The sequence below is a fragment of the Quercus lobata genome, chromosome 4 (assembly GCF_001633185.2).
Source record: "Quercus lobata isolate SW786 chromosome 4, ValleyOak3.0 Primary Assembly, whole genome shotgun sequence".
In the NCBI taxonomy this organism is placed as follows: domain Eukaryota; kingdom Viridiplantae; phylum Streptophyta; class Magnoliopsida; order Fagales; family Fagaceae; genus Quercus; species Quercus lobata.
This window is the reverse complement of record NC_044907.1, coordinates 80,632,099-80,649,521: the sequence shown is the minus strand read 5'-3', so window position 1 is coordinate 80,649,521 and position 17,423 is coordinate 80,632,099. Positions and strand designations below refer to the sequence as shown.

The window sequence follows — 17,423 nt, the reverse complement described above, 5'->3', positions numbered from 1 at the left end:
CTGAACAACCACTCCCCCCAAAGTATATATACAAATTACAACTAAAAAAGGGAGAAAAAAAAAAATTATGAATCTTGTGTTTTTAGTTGCAGCTCACCAATGCTTTACATCAAAATTCATGAGATAAAGCATGAATTTAAACTTCATTCAAGAACTTTGCCTTTAACCAAAGGGTACGTAAGTGCACAATATTTTTAACTTCAATTTAATACACTTTGATTAAATGAAATCGAGGGTAAAAAAATGTAAACATAGAATGAAGGGATGAGAATACAAACATAGAATTTTTGACAAATACTTTTGAGGTCAAATTCGTCATTCCATCCCCAAATTCCTTTATAAGGCCTGGCGTGTGGCATTTATTTCATTTCATTCCAAGTCCAACTTCCGTAGTTACTCTTTCTCACTGTACCGTTCCCCTCTCTCTCTCACCTCGAAGAGACGGAAAAAATGGCAGGTCCTGTGACCATTTGTGTTCCTTTCAATCTCTATTCTGTTATCAAGAGGTTACAACCTCACCTTTGCTCCCTCCGCTGCACCATCGGCTTCTTCAAATGATGATATCTCCTGCTTAAGATACAACTTCTACTCTGAAACTTGTCGACAGACAGAGTCCATTGTGAGGACAACAATGGCTCGCTTCTACTTCGAGCAAAGCAATATCTCTGCAGCTATACTGCGCCTTTTCTTCCATGACTGTTTCATTGAGGTAATACATACAAGTTTGCTCCTTTTATTTGATTCTTTTCTGTTTCTTGCTTAATGGGTCTTCGTTATTTTGATTCTTTTGGTTCTGTACTGGTTAAGATTATGGGCTTGTATTTTTCTCTTATGGTTCTTGATTTTGAGCTATTCTTGGTCATTTTATTGACTACATATTCTTGTTTTGATGCTGGTTTGGCAATATGGTTCTTGTTTTTGTGTCTCATATTCGGCTTAAAATTGGGTCTATCTTTCCCATTTGTGGCTTGACTTGTTTCTGATGTGGGTGTTTTATTTTCTTTATGTTGCTTGCTATATAGCCTACAAAGTGATTTTTGATTCTGAATTATGTGGGCTTTGTGAATTTTTGTATTGATATTCTTGTGAGTAGTGTGGTTCTTAGTATGCATTTTAAGTTTTGTAATTAATAATGATGAGAAAAATGAATAATTAATATAAAATAGTTGAGCCCATACTTATAGGATTTAGCCTTTGGGTTAAGTATGTCTTTATATATTATATTAACTATTTAAGGTGGCTTCTCAAGGTATTTATCTCCCCAATAAATGGTATCACAACTAATGATAAATCCTATAAAGCCTACACAATGATGATGCCAGGATGGTGAGATGTGAGTGTAGAGAGGGAAAATTCCCGACCTATCACAAGCTGACACGTCATATTACCAAGTCCACAAAATACAGTCAATTACAAAACACCATGTATTGCCGTTAGGTTTTGCTATCACTATTCAAAAGCCAACAGAAATTTGCCAAGTGTCATGAAAAAAACCAATCACGCATCAGCGCACGTGTAAGCGATGACACAAGCAGTTTCGCACGTGTAAGCGATGACACAAGCAACCTCGCACGTGTAAGCGATGACTCAAGTAATCCAGCACGTGTAAGTGATGACTCAAGCAGTTCAGCATGTGTAAGCGATGACATAAGTAAACCAATCAGGTTGTGACATGTGTTACCAATCAGGCTTCGCCACATGTTGCTCACCCACCTCCAAACTCCTATAAATAGAAGCATTCCTAAGACATTGAGGAGGACCAGAATTGAGAAGTAAAAAAGCTCTGCGAAGATCAAGCCTCAAAACCTTCAAGAACTTCAACCCCAAAATCGGAGAACATTCGAAACAGAATCATCTAGATCATCTGCCTAGATCCTAAAGTTTGCGAGAATCAAGTTCAAAGGTCTGAAAACATCAACAAATCATAAATCAGTGAAACTCTACGGATTTAAACCTCTAAAACCCCCAAAAACTTCCACCACAAATCTTCAAATACAAAGAACATTCGAAGCAGAATCATCCAAACTATCTGCCTAGATCTCAAAGTTCACTGGAATCAAGCTCAAAAGCCTCCAGAAACCTCAAACAACCACAAATCAGCGAAGTTCCACGGATTCAAGCCTCTAAAGCCTCGGAGAACTTCCACAACAAACCTTCGAAGACGAAGAACACACGAAGAACACGAAGAACGTGAAGAACAAAGGATTTCCAACAAGCTCATAGCCAGAGATTCATTGTAATTCTGTTCCAAAGATCTTTGATCCATTCTTCAGCCAAATTGAAGTACATTGGGTGTTCAAATCAAAATCACATTACTATAAATCCAATCAACAAATCTTTCAAGGAGATTGAATCAGATGATCAATCTTTTGTAATCACAGAGAATTGTACCACACAATCATCAATACAAATTCGCATTTGTGAAACTATTTTACTTATTTGATTTATTTCAAACCGAGAAATTTAGTTGCTTACAAATTCTGGCACGCCCAGTGGGACATCTCTGCCTCTCATCTCATTCTCATTCAAAGAAAGAAATCAACATCACCTTGCTACCAACTTCAATGGCCTCTAGCAAGAACATTCAAGCTTCAACAATAGCTGCTTCAACTAAACTTGGTATGGCTACCACCAACCATTGCATTGGTGTAATCAATTGTAGCCAACCTAAAGCAAATAATCAACTTCAATATCAAACAACCAAGGAAGCCAAGGTCCAAACAATCATCTCCTTAGACCCTTTTACAAGAAACGAGGTCATCAATAAGGACGTCTCCACCTTGGAACACCTCAAGTATGGGGGCAAATCCCCTTCTTCCTACACAAGAAGTTGGTCGCATGATTTCTTTCCCATCAAAGGGAACCCAAAAGATGAGATTCCACGTGCTCACATCAAATCACTTTCTTCTCCATCATCTTGGGAAGTTGTGTCAATCATGATGACTAACACCTCTACCATGGAAGAAAAGATGGCCGAAATGGAACAAATGATTGTCCTTCTCACAAAAGCACTTGAAGATAAGGACCTCCAAATTGCAACTTTGATGAACAAACTCGAAGTACAAGATCTTGGTGAATTAAGCCATGGTTATAAATTCATATCTACAAAGAATGACGAAGGGAGAAAAATTGAAAACACTCCCCGACGAGAACAATCTACTTTGGTTGCTTCGTTGTTAGTCCAACAATTACAAGACATGATAACAAATACCATCCGAGTACAATATGGAGGTTCTTCTACAAGTTCTCTTACATATTCAAAACCCTACACAAAGCGCATCAACAACATGAGAATGTCAAATGGGTATCAATCCCCCAAGTTCTTGCAATTTGATGGCAAAGGAAATCCTAAGCAACACATTGCTCACTTTGTAGAAACTTGTGAGAACGCAAAGACTCAAGGAAGCCTCCTTGTAAAGTAATTTGTCCGTTCACTCAAGGGAAATGCCTTTGATTAGTATACAGACTTAGAACCTGAGTCAATTGACAGTTAGGAGTAACTCGAAAGAGAGTTTCTTAACCGATTCGATGGCACACGTCGCACGATGAGCATGATGGAGCTTACTAATACCAAGCAATGGGAAAATGAGCCAGTGGTCGATTATATCAATCGGTGGCGTTCTTTGAGTCTAGATTGCAAGGATAGACTTTTTGAAATATCTGCTGTAAAGATGTGCATCCAAGGCATGCATTGGGGACTTCTGTACATCCTTCAAGGGATAAAGCCGCGAACATTTGAAGAGTTAGCAACTCGTGCGCATGACATGGAATTGAGTATCTCTAGCCATAGATGTACACACCCTCCCATACTTGAGGAAAGCAAAAAGGAAGTAAGGAAGAATGATAGGAATGCAAAAGCCAATCTCAAAGACCTAATGGTTGTTAACACTGCCGTAGTTAAGGTTCCAAGAAGAGGAGCAAAGGCAAATGAAGAACAGCTTGAAGGGTGGCAAAAGAATGAAGTGCGTCGCCTGACCTTTAAGAAACGCGAGCAAAAAATATATCCGTTCCCCGATGAAGATGTGCTAAACATCTTAGAACAACTATTGCAATTGAAGCTAATTGAATTGCCAGAATGCAGGTGACCAGAAGACATGGGAAAAGTTGATGACCCTAACTACTGCAAATATCATCGCATCATTGGCCACCCAATACAAAAATGCTTCGTCTTCAAAGAACAAATCATGAAGCTTGCCAAAGAAAACAAGATTGATCTAGACTTCAATGAAGTTTCGAGTCAAACCATGTGACCGTTGCTTATGATGTACTTCTAACTCTCAAGTAGGGGGCAAACACTAACCAAGCTCACAAGTTGATCAACAATGATGATGCAAGGATCGGCCCCATCAATGGGAAGTTCCTTAAATACTTTTATGCTTGAACATCAAGGGTTGCTCCTCGGTAAGAGTTTAAACTACCCACTATAACGCTGCAAGGATACATGATGTCTTCCCATTACTTTTGAAAGCGTACGAATAAAGAAAAATTAATCCCCCTTTAGGGCACCATTTGTGAGTGTGGCGTAGTGGTTGGATACCTGTGTCGCCCTTGAGGCCAAGGTCTCGGGTTCGATTAGTGGTGATACCCACTATTGCACAATTGGTATCATGAAATACTGTGGGGCGTGGGGCGAGGATTACACACGTGAGCCCTCCTTTTTTGCCAAAGAAAACAAGATTGATCTAGACTTCAATGAAGTTGTTAGGTCAAACCATGTGACCGTTGCTTATGATGTACTTCCAACTCTCAAGCAGGGGACAAACACTAACCAAGCTCACAAGTTGATCAACAATGATGATGTAAGGATCGGCCCCATCAATGGGAAGTTCCTCAAACGCTTCTATACTTGAAAATCAAGAATTGCTCCTTGGTAAGAGTTTAAACTGCCCACTGTAGCACTGCAAAAGTACACAATGTCTTTCCATTACCCTTGAAAGTGTACCAATAAGGAGAAATTAATCCCACTCCATGTCAACAATTGCAAGTGTGGCATAGCGGTTGAACGCCCGTTTCTCCCTTGAGGCCGAGGTCTCGGGTTCGATTAGTGGTGATACCCACTATTACACACTGCGCTCCCCTTTTTTGCAAAAAAAAAACACATAAGGAAAAAAAAATTTATAATATATATAAAAAAAAAAAAAATCATTTGAACTACGTGATGACTTGATCCCTCTCAAGGGTACGTAGGCAACTTAGTATTTTTTACTGAGTTCAGTCACGCACTAAAAAAAGAATTATTATTAAAAAAAAAACACAAAAAAAAACAAAAAAAAATATCCAAAAAAAAATTATCAAAAAAAAAAATCATCAAAATAAAATAAAATTGTTGAACTACGTGATGACTTGATCCCTCTCCAGGGTACGTAGGCAGTTTAGTACTTGTCACTAAGTTCAGTCACATGAAAAGAAGAAGAATTGCCAGTCTAGCTTGAAGAGTTTTCCGACGGTCATCAATAGGCTTTTGAGGTTCCTTTGGTTGGCAAGACATTGCTTAAAGATAGTCAATTGCTTAATAGGATGATCAAAGATCGTTGTAGTCGAAGATGAAGACTGTAAGGAGTTGATATTGCTTAGCTTTCCTTGAAATGATGTTAAACATAAACTGATGCTTGGTTGTGGTGTAAAATAAAATCTCCAACCTCTTTTGCAAGAAATGAAGTCTTCATAGCATTACTCATCTTCTGTGGTCATCCTCTCATATTTCTAAAGTATACTTTGCATTACTTATCTCCTGGGGGCATCTCCTTGTACCTTCCAAGTCTAGGCTACATCGTCTCTTTTCTGAAGTTATGCCACTTCATAACTCTGAAATTTGTACCACATCATTTCCTTTCTGAGTGGTGTCGTTTCACATCATGTCTCTGAAATCTGGACGACGTCAACTTCTTCCGGAATGATGATAGATTATATATCCGAAGTTAGTATTGCATCATCTCTCCTCTAAGGGCATGTTCGTGCAATGTCAAAGTCTTAGTGGTATTCTCCTCGCATCTTCAAGGTTTTGTCAGCATCTCTTTACATCCTTAAAGTTTTGATGGGAGCTTCTTGAAACTTCAAGGTTTTGTTGACATTTCCTTGCATCTTTAAGGTTTTATTGGCATCTTCGAAATCTTAATGAGAAGTCCTTGCATCTTCAAAGTCTTGATAGGGACTCCTTACATTTTCAACATCTTGTTAGCATCTCTGAAATCTTGATGTCTGGCTACACTGCCATACGCCCTTGATGTCTGAGCGATGTTGCCTCTGAAAATTGCTTTATATGAATGCTGGCACAATTTCGGTAAATAAAGTGTTGACATAGCTTCAAAGGCAATGTGGAGTGTTGACATGGCTGCATGAATGTTGGCATGACTTCTATGCAAATGAAGTTTCGACGTGGCTTTATGAATGTTATCACGGCTTCGGCGAATGAAGTGTTGACATAGCTTCAATGGCAATGTGGAGTGTTGACATGGCTTCATGAATGTTGGCATGACTTCTATGCAAATGAAGTTTCGACGTGGCTTTATGAATGTTGTCACGGCTTCGACGAATGAAGTGTTGACGTAGCTTCAATGGCAAAGATGCAATGTTGGCATGGTCTCGGTATAAATGAAGTGTTGACATGGTTTCATGGCAAAGATAAATATTGTCACGGTTTCGACATGGATGAAGTGTAGATGTGGCCTCAGTGTAAATAAAATGTTGAGGCAGCTTTATGACAAAGATGAATGCTGGCACGAATGAAGTGTTGACGTTGCTTCATGACAAAGTTGAATGTTGGCATGGCTTTAATACAAGGACAGATGCTGGCACGGCTTCGTGGTAAAAACTCTTGATGCGGCTATGTTGGAAAAACTCTTGAAATGGTTGCGTTGAAAAGACAAGTGTTGGTGCAGCTTAATTGCCAAGGAAAGCATGCTGCATAACAAAAATAGGCAACAGCAAAGAGTTTATTAGAAGAAAATCTCATGGCACGTCTAAAAAAAAAAATCAATACGAATAAAGCAGGTCATAAAGAAAAAAAAAAGTGTAAATATATATTAAAAAAGAAAAAGAAAAAAAGAAGAAGGCATAATTTCTCTATACTTAGAGTATTATGCTACCCACCAGAGATGTTGCTTGTACAACTTAATGCATACTCGGTGGCTTTATATAGAAAACTTCTGAGACATAAGACAAAAAAGGAAAAAGAAAAGTAGGCAAGTCATTAAATGTTGCGATTGAACAATTGGAGCTCAAAGTCGGATTTTGCAAGCTCAAATGCACTCAAAGTCCAGGAAATCTGCACCGAATTTTGAAAATAAAAGATGGCATTTAATGCAGAGAAACAAAAAAATGGAGGCTCACCACCTACTTTTTGACCCTCAAGTCTAAACGTAGTCACCCTCCTGACAGAGCAGCCAGCGTAGAGTAGACTAAAAAGTCTAAAATGACAACAAGTCCAACAATGCGGTTTCCCATTCCAGATTTCTAAAATTTCTGACAAGATTTCACAAAAAATCAACCCACAGAAATCTTCTAAGGACTTTGATGTATAAAACTCAGAAAGATCTGCAGCAACGGAGCCACCACGCATCGCCACAAATTTGCGATGACCCACGGTTTAATCCTTCAAATCTGTGCAAATCGGGACACCAATTCAGAAAACAGAAACCACCACTAGATCTATCGGCCTATGACCTACAAAACCCAAAAATTTCAAGCCCAAAAACGGCTGCACGCGCCTCCACGCGCCGCAACAGACTCGCGACGACTTGCGGCCAAGTCTTTCAAATCTGTGCAAATCTGCCCATGATTTTAAAAAACTGACTATACCACGGTCTTCTATGGCCTTAGATCAACAAAACACAGAAATTTCAGGCCCAAAACGCCAGGCACGCGCCTCCACGCACCGCCAAAGGATTCGGCGGTGCTGCCTTCAGTTTCACGTGCTTACACGCGCCGACACGGACAGCTAGGCGCTCGCACGTGCCACACGTGCCCTATGACGTCATCCTCCACTACCTGCTGACCCGTTTGTCCAAATCTGACCCAGACCGACCTGCAAATCTGACTCGATCCGAACCGCCTGAAATTAAAAAAAAAAATAAAAAAAAAGAGAGAGTGAGAAAATGCTTTGACCAAGCGGACTTTTGACCTTGACTAAAAAGTCAAAAATTTTCAAAACGGACCTGTCCCACTCAATTTTTCGAGTACATTCCGATTTTGGGACCCGTTTCTCCATTTGAAGCTCAGAAATTGTGCAAATGTCCAATTTCCAAAAAGTTGACCTCTGTGCAAATGTTGACCAAATGTCAAAATTTTTAAGATGGACCTATCTTGCTCAATTTTTCACGTACATTCCGATTTTGGAGTCCATTCCGTCATTTAAGACTTGAAAATTGCACAAATGACTCGATTCCAAGTGTTCAAAACTTAGGCTCTCAAGATTAAAATTTGAGATTCATCCATTTAATTGGGATCCCTTTAGGGTTATTCTCTAGACTTCATCAAGACTTCCCTTTCAAAGTACAAATGAACTCTCACAAGTGTATCTTGAAATTACACTGGGTCATCAGTTCAACCTGCCATTCCTGTTCGGTGCCTACCATTCCCACCTACCAACCATTCCCACCTACCGTTCCCATCTACCGTTCTCACCAAAAATTCTCAACTACCATTCCCAACTACCTATCTACCATTCTTCATCTCTCTACTATAAATAGGAGGGCCGGGTTCATAAAAAACTCATAAAAAAAAAAAAAAAAAAAACACTGAATCATGAAATGAAGATTTGCTTCTTTCAGATTTTCAAGTCCTCCTTTTCACAACCATTTCTCACTATGGCCTTATTATTCTCAACACTTAGCAACCGATTTTGCTTCATAATCGGTTTGAGATCAACCCTCTCATGGTTCGGTCGAAACCCTATTTATAACATCATTGCAGTTTTGAGATCCAAACAAATTTTGGTTCTCCCCTTAACGACCACCTTTGTCCATAAAATTACTTGTAACAAGGTCTGCATCGACCTCTCATGCTTCCGTGGACTTGGTTGGTTAGGAAACCCAAGTCCAGCGGACGCACCTGTTCCTAACCTCAGGTCTCCCGTAGTCTCTCTCCAATTGCTTGGTCTTCCAGCAGAAGCAGAGGTTCGGAACAAACAGCAACTTGGCTGGTTTCTAAGACCAGAATCACAAGTTGGCTCCATCTTTCATTTTTTTATGCTTTTCCAACAAGTGGCAGTAGATGAAGATGGTAAAAAGTGTTGGGGTATCCTACAAATTGTCTTCCATCTAACATTTAAAACAACCTCTAAGGCACCAGCTCATCAGAATTCAGCCTTTGGTGTCAGTAAATGGTCACCAAAGCCTTATTCCATGTCCCCACTACTATGGGACCCAAAGGTCATCGTTGCTGGTACCTCAAAACTCACTTTCTGGAATTACTCTAACTTAAAATCAGCTTGAAGAATTTTAGAAGGTACTCTTCTGAAATTACTTCAACTTAACGTTCGTCGGTATGGTCCCATCACACAGGCACATTCAATAACTTGCCGCCGGACCTCATTCAGCATGCAGTCAATCCCATATCAAAAAGTGTACTTCCCATAAACATCTACACCATAAGTTCCCCAACATACAAGGCCAGTACCATGATGGCGTATGTTTCACCCATTTGCTTTGCTTCATCTTCGTCTTCTTCATTGCCACCACTAGCATACCCAGAATCCATAAGCTTCTGAAATTACCTCAACTTAACTTGAGTGGTACAATTACGCATGTGCATTCAACCACTTTCCCACATGTCCTTGCCGTAATCCAAAGCATGATCTTCTGAAATAACTTCACCAGAAGTTCTTAAGAACACGAGGTTATCCCCATGACTTTGCATGCTGTATCCAGCCACCATTCTCTCATCTTCCCTATCTTCAACATCTTGTGATCGCCGCTAACGATTCAAAATACTCTTTTAAAATTACTTCAACTTAACCTCTACTGAGAAGGCTTCATCACGCAAGTACGTTCAAATACTTGCAGACCCCTTTTCAGTCTCATCAAAGCCTTTCATATGGGTGGGTCTACTCTTCGGAAATTATCTCATCCTTCTGAAAGCTCCACCACCTTCAACTACTTCACTTAAAGAATCAAGTACCAAAAATCCATTTTTTCGAAACTCATTCCCACACCACACTCTGAGACTATGTGCGTGAACGAGTCTCGTGGGGGCATTTGTAGAGAGGGAAAATTCCCGACCTATTACAAGCTGACACGTCACATTACCAAGTCCACAAAATACAGCCAATTACAAAGCACCATGTATTGCTGTTAGGTTTTGCTATCACTATTCAGAAGCCAACAAAAATTTTCCAAGTGTCATGAAAAAACCAATCACGCATCAGCGCACGTGTAAGCGATGACACAAGTAGTTTCGCACGTGTAAGCGATGACACAAGTAATCTCGCACGTGTAAGCGATGACTCAAGCAATCCAGCACGTGTAACTGATGACTCAAGCAGTCCAGCATGTGTAAGCGATGACATAAGCAAACCAATCAGGCTGTGACATGTGTCACCAATCAGGCTTCGCCACGTGTTGCTCACCCACCTCCAAACTCCTATAAATAGAAGCCTTCCTAAGACATTGAGGAAGACCAGAATTGAGAAGTAAAAAAGCTCTGGGAAAATCAAGCCTCAAAACCTTCAAGAACTTCAAGAACTTCAACCCCAAAATCGGAGAACATTCAAAACAGAATCATCCAGATCATCTGCCTAGATCCTAAAGTTTGCGGGAATCAAGCTCAAAGGTCTGAAAACATCAACAAATCATAAATCAGTGAAGCTCTACGGATTCAAGCCTTCAAAGCCTCGAAGAACTTCCACCACAAATCTTCAAATACAAAGAACATTCGAAGCAGAATCATCCAAACTATCTGCCTAGATCTCGAAGTTCACTGGAATCAATCTCAAAAGCCTCCAGAAACCTCAAACAACCATAAATCAGCGAAGTTCCACGGATTCAAGCCTCTAAAGCCTCGGAGAACTTCCACAACAAACCTTCGAAGACGAAGAACACACGAAGAACACGAAAAACGTGAAGAACAAAGGATTTCCAACAAGCTCATAGCCAGAGATTCATTGTAATTTTGTTCCAAAGATCTTCGATCCATTCTTTAGCCAAATTGAAGTACATTGGGTGTTCAAATCAAAATCACATTACTATAAATCCAATCAACAAATCTTTCAAGGAGATCGAATCAGAGGATCAATCTTCTGTAATCACAGAGAATTGTACCACACAATCATCAATACAAATTCGCATTTGTGAAACTATTTTACATGTTTGATTTATTTCAAACCGAGAAATTTAGTCGCTTACAGCGAGATCTCCATGGAGAAAAGACATGCGGGGTCGACACTTATAACACCATTGAGGTTATACCCATTGGGCTTAGATTTTTTGCGTTAAATATGTTTTTATATGTTATATTGACTATCCAAGGTTGCTCACAAAGTTGTTTATACAGTGTTTAGCTCTTTTTATTATTCATATATATATATATATATATATATTTTACTATTTATGAAACTATATGACATAGGCCTGTACAAGTGTTTTGTGCTCTGCTTTTGGAAGTGCATGTTCCATAACGTAGACTTTGATAAGTTCCCAACTAGTTTTTTTGTTCGGCTGAATAAGGTCCCAACGAGTAAACTATACTTTTCGTTGTAGGGTATTTAAAAAAAAAAAAAAAAAAAACCATTTTAGGGTATTTAAGTTTTGTTTCTAATGTTAAATATTTTAAAGAAAAAATATATATTCTCCGGTCCTTGATTAAAATACATGTTCTATTATCAACCTTTAAAATTTTAAATGTCACACATTTCATTCACTTTTGTTAAGAGCACTCTCATCAGGTGTGCTAAATGTGTTAAATGCTATAATATTTGGCATTTGGCACATCAAACTCCAAAATATGAGCTTCATCAGGTGTTCTATATGTGCCATTTTTTTGAAACATGCTACAGTACGCTCTCAAATTTGAGAGCGTACTATTCACCTTTACTATAATTTATATTACTTTTTTATTCTCGCTGGACCCACTGTCTCTGTCTCCTCATATCCTCTTTCTTCCCTCTGTCTCCTCATCTCCTTCACCGAAATGTATCAGCTCTCTCTCTCACTTCATTTCTTTGCTCTCTCTCTCTCTCTCTACTTCACATCACTGCCTCCCTCTTCGACGAAACTTAGGCCGGAGCATTAAGTCACGCCACGCCACGTCACACGAACCCGATCTACACTCTCAGATCGCCGTCCACCAATACAGCCACACAACCCGATGAAACTCAGGCCGGAGCATCAAGCCACGCACGCCACGCCACCCGAACTAGATCTACACTCTCAAATCGCCGTCCACCAACACAACCACACAAACCCGACCCACCACATCCACAACAACCCATGGCCTGATCACCACGCCATGCCACGCCGTCGAGCTTGTCGTGCCATCCACCACGTCATCGAAACCTCCCACCATCGGATTTCTCTTAATCGGCCTACAGTGGTGGGTTTTGCCTTTGGGTTTGTTTGATTTGGTTGTGTTTTTTGCCGTGCCAATCTCTCTGGTTGTGTGTGTGTTTTTTTTTTTTTTTTTTTTTTTTTTTAATTTGAGGTGGCGTTGGTGGATGTGGGTTTGTGCCGGTGGTGGCTGTCGGTGTTGTTGCGGCAGTGGTGGTTGTGCCGTTGTCGTTGAGGATGAGGATGATAGGGAGTAATTAATATATTATTTTAATATGTAGAAAATATTATTTTAATGTATAGAATTGAAATATAGAACATCTGATAAATAATATGTTGTAAAATGATGTGTTAAAATGATAAAGTAAGTTTTTAATGTGTTAAAATGACATTTTTTTATGAGAGAGCTGATGGGAATGCTCTTAGTATGTCTAATATTTATTGTTTTAGTTATTACACAATGTTATCAAAGCCAACTTGATAACCTCGTGTGGGCTTGGGGACATTGCCTCGTAAATTGGGTCCTGACTTAGAAGTAAAGGATTTATAATTAAGTGAGGCAGTTTGTAATACACCAATTTAATTGGATATTGATTTAACATGTGTTGTATGGGTGCATTATGACTCTCACATCGGGTTATACTGAGTCGATCTAGCAATTCGGTCAAATTATAACGACCTAATTATAATAGCCAGATTGCTTTGGCTGGGAGTTGGTGTCAGTTCTCTACTTCACCATGCGGATCTTTATGCTATCCTTAATATAAATACTTTTTTTTATTAAATTAAAATTTTATCATCTTATACTTTTAAATACTTCTTATGCCAAAATCCTTTTAAAAAAGAAAGAAAATCATTGGTGTTTTTATCTATATGATTTATGATTTAAAATCTATAAGAAAGAAAAAGAAATTTGAGGAGAACAATGAAGTTGGAATTTTTTTTAATAATTTTTTTAAAGGATCGCAATTAGAGTTTTAATTGAAGGGGAAAAAATTAATTGTTATCTCTCATAAGTGGTATAGAAAATCTAATAAAACTTTTAATTCTTTAGGTAATAATTATTCTACATAAAATTTTGTATAATAAACCAAAATTTTAAGATAATTATATAATAACACTAAATTAGGTTAGTTGTATTTGATGTCTACTTAAATATAAAAAAATCTTTTCATTCATAAATGGGGCTCCGTTACTATTTAAAAGAACAAAGTAATATAAATTCATAGCACATGAACAAGGTAGGAGCGATCTCTCGTGTCTCGTGATGGATTAAACTAAAACAAAGCTTTTATTTTTATTTTTATTTTTTATTCCCCTTTAACTATTGGAAATAAAAGTACTTTAGTTAAGATAAAGGAACGAAAAACATAACGAGTTCCACACGGACTCGGACTTGGACTCCTAACGAGTATAAAAAGGCTTTATTGCACATTATTTTTCCGCTTTCAACTTTCTACGCTTGTTTACCCTAGGGGAAAAAAAAAAAAAAAACACACTTTCTACGGCTTTGCTCTAGGTTTTACGTGGATCTTTCTCCTCTTGAATATCTCCTCCTCGATTACAGGTAATAATTTCACTTTAGCTCTTTCTTTTTTCACTTTTGAGTGCTTTATATGTATATTAAGATGTAGATAGTTCTTTTCTTGACCCTGATAGTTCTTTTCTTGTTTATTTGTGGTTATTTGCATTCTATAAAGAAAATAATAAAATTAAACTTCAAGAAGCTTTTAAAAAATTGATAGGGAAGAATAGGAAAGTGTGTTTGTGCGTTTTAAATTTGATGAATCATGTATGCATAAATATTGTAGGCAAGCACATACTTCTATAAAAAGTAATCTTTCATCAAAGGAAGACATCTTTACATACAATTTTTTTAATATATATTGTGAAATTTTTAGCGTTAAATTAAACATGCAAAAAAAAAAAAAAAAATCTAAGATTTAAAATTTTAAATAGTAACATACCAGGAATTGTGCATAGCTAACGTTCTGGTTGAGGGAGATTGTCTAAGGGTGGTCTTGGCTTTGAGGGATCTAGCTGGTTGTCACATTTTGTATGGGCATATTGTTGAGGATACTCACCGTTTGGCAAGTCATTTTCAGTCTTATAGTTCTAGTCATGTGCGAAGGCATGGGAATTTGTTAGCTCACGCCCAGGGTACGTAGTTTCATCTGCAGATTTCGATGTTTGGGTAGAAGAACTACCTGCGGAGTTGGAAAGTGTATTCCAAACTGATTTAATTTAATGTTATGATCTTACCTTTTTCTCAAAAAAAAACAAAAACAAAAAACAAAAAAAAACAAGAAAAAAGTATAAAAGAAAACACAATACTTCGATATATTTAGGGTAGGAGCTATCTTTCGTAATATATATAAAAGGACTTTATTGCATATTGTTTTTCCGCTTTCAACTTTATACCATGTTCAACGTTTTACGTGGATCTTTCTCCTCTCCGATTCCAGGTAAATTTCTTTGCGTTTTTTTCTTTTTTAATTGCAGTAAAGATGTAGATAGTTGTTGCATGTACTTTTTATTTGCATAAAGATGTAGATAGTTTCTATCTTGATTCACGTCTGTGCTTAATCTTTAATCTTTTAATCTTGGATATTCACGTCTATGCTATTTTTTGTTTCTTTTTCAGTAAGTCATAGAAGTTTGTGCTATGTTTTCGAGTTGTTTGTAGCATTTGTATGTGATAGTGATTAAATTAATCACCTAATACTTTTCGATCCTCTCTGCAACTTTTGCAGAAGTTCACAATTTGAATACGGCGTGTAGACTTTTGCATCTCCCAGTTTGTGTATAATTAAAAGTAGTGCTTCTCAATGAAGCAGTTATGGAAGAAAAGGTGCAGGACTGCTGCCCAGGCATTGTTTCGGAAGTCCTTATGATGCTTGGGGTGGTTTTGTTATTCTAGATAAACCCAAGAGACGAAACCCTCAAATCCTCCGCTTCCTCTTCTCTCTGTTATTCCTATTTTTCTGTACAATCGGTTTCTTCCAATGATGGTATCTCCGAATTATGCTACAATTTTTAATGTGAGACTTGTCCACAAGCAGAGTACATTGTAAGGACTTCCATGACTCATTTCTTGTCTGGCCAAAACAATGCCTATGTAGCATTTATGCACCTTTTCTTCCATGGCTGTTTCATTGAGGCTCGCTCCTTTTAATTACAAACACCAGAAGTTTCAAAAACAAGGATCAAAAAACTCGACGAGGTAAGCCTTGGGGAGTCTCTGACGTCTAACATTATGGGTTTGTCTTTTTCTCATCAAGTTAGTGATTTGTTGTTGGTTATTATTTTTTTATTTTTGTATTTCCTTCGTTCTAAAGGTTGATTCCTTAAGTCTTATAAATATATAATTCTACTTCACATAAAATCTATGCACAAATTCTAACTCCAAAAATCTCCCTCTCTATGATGTTTGACTCAAGCATCAGAGACACCCTGGGGCTAACACCGGTGGGATTTTCGATAATTTGGTTCCCTTTTGCAGATGTTCACAATTTGGATGAGGTGTTCAGAGAAATCCAAAATTAGGAATAGCTCAAAGCTATAACCAAACAATGAGAATTTGGTCTTTTATTTCTCCCCGCTGTGATTGTGTTTGTGGCTTCGGCGACAGGTGGGTAGGTGGAAACAAACAAGATTGGTTAAATCCCTTTTGGCCTTCTGAAGTTGGTAGCGATGGGGTGTTACTGCACTTGTTTGTATCCCAAAGAAAGATGATGCATTTCTTTGGTTTCCATAGCTGATCGCAATTTCAATCAAGAAAAGGACATGATAATAGGCACTAGAATACTCTAGTGACCTCCTTGATATGCCTTAACCAATTGATCAATTGCGAGTTTTAGTCCTGCCTAAAGATCCAAGAAGAGTTTTCTTTGTAATAAAAAGAATGAAAATATAAATCATATGCACCTGCTAAACTCCATAAAAGAACAGGGCTATCTTTTTTGTTTTTGTTTTTTTTTTTTTTTTCTGTTTTTTTTTTTTTTTGTTGTTGATAGTTCTTGCTTTTGAGGTCCTCTACTGCCCCCTGCCCCCCCGCCCCTCCTTTCTTATATTTAACATTATTTATTTATTTTTGTAGTCTTTAATTTGTGACAAGAGCTTGAGCTGGAGAAGTTTGTCACCCATGAAGTTCCATTCTTGGAAATCAACAAGGGCTTTGAATACATGATTCCAGGGGACAATCTTCAATGCATTACCAGAAAGGATGCATTCAATTTAATAAAAATGATTGAGCATTTGCGAGTGTACATAATTGAAGCAATTAAACGTTCACTCATTATTGAAACCGATTGACTAGCAGCAGGGTTGTTTGGTGTAAAGTCGTGTTTCACTTGGCCTGTATAAAAGGATTGAAATGCCCTTTTTTCGGAGTGTAAATTGAAATACTTGATGAATTAATAATTAATTTTTAGCATATTTTTTCATGTCTTTATTCAAAATGCAGAAAATCTACCATGTTAATGACGAGAAATCTTCACTTGATTCGACGAACCTTTCCTCTAGCTAATGCCCTTGTATTTTGTTATGAATCAGACAGTAGGAGGTGATAGGAGTAGATTATCATTATTTAGTTGTTATAGATAAGCATTCGTTGTGTATTTTGTATTTTGAATTTCTGAGGTAAGTCCTGTTGTGTGTCATATTTAAAGGGAGGAAAGATGAATAAGAGGACGAGCAGAAATTAATTCCAAATTCTCTTCGGGAATCATATAAACTAGTCGTAAGCCCACGCGATATATGAGATTATAAATATTATGTAATGGGGTGTAGTATATAAAAAGTAACAATTATTTCAAGGATTATTTACTTTTAACACAAAAAATTTTCTTCTACCTCAAATATGTATGAAGTTTAATAAACTAACTAGTCGCCAACCCGTGCTATGCACGGGAACCTACCTATTTATGTGGTAAACTAAATTGA

General features: G+C 37.8%; 1 long non-coding RNA gene across 3 annotated transcripts; it reads left to right on the top strand.

The window, feature by feature from the left end:
* Window positions 1–391: 391 nt before the first annotated feature.
* Window positions 392–16,924, top strand: LOC115986295. Of its 3 annotated transcripts, none has more exons than XR_004090626.1 (3): window positions 392–709; window positions 15,233–15,702; window positions 16,579–16,924. It is a non-coding gene; the product is annotated as an uncharacterized LOC115986295 (long non-coding RNA). The 3 variants fall into 3 exon arrangements; XR_004090625.1 differs by lacking the exon at window positions 392–709 and adding an exon at window positions 13,971–14,046; XR_004090627.1 differs by lacking the exons at window positions 392–709; window positions 16,579–16,924 and adding exons at window positions 13,971–14,046; window positions 15,982–16,423.
* The last annotated feature ends 499 nt before the right edge of the window (window positions 16,925–17,423 follow it).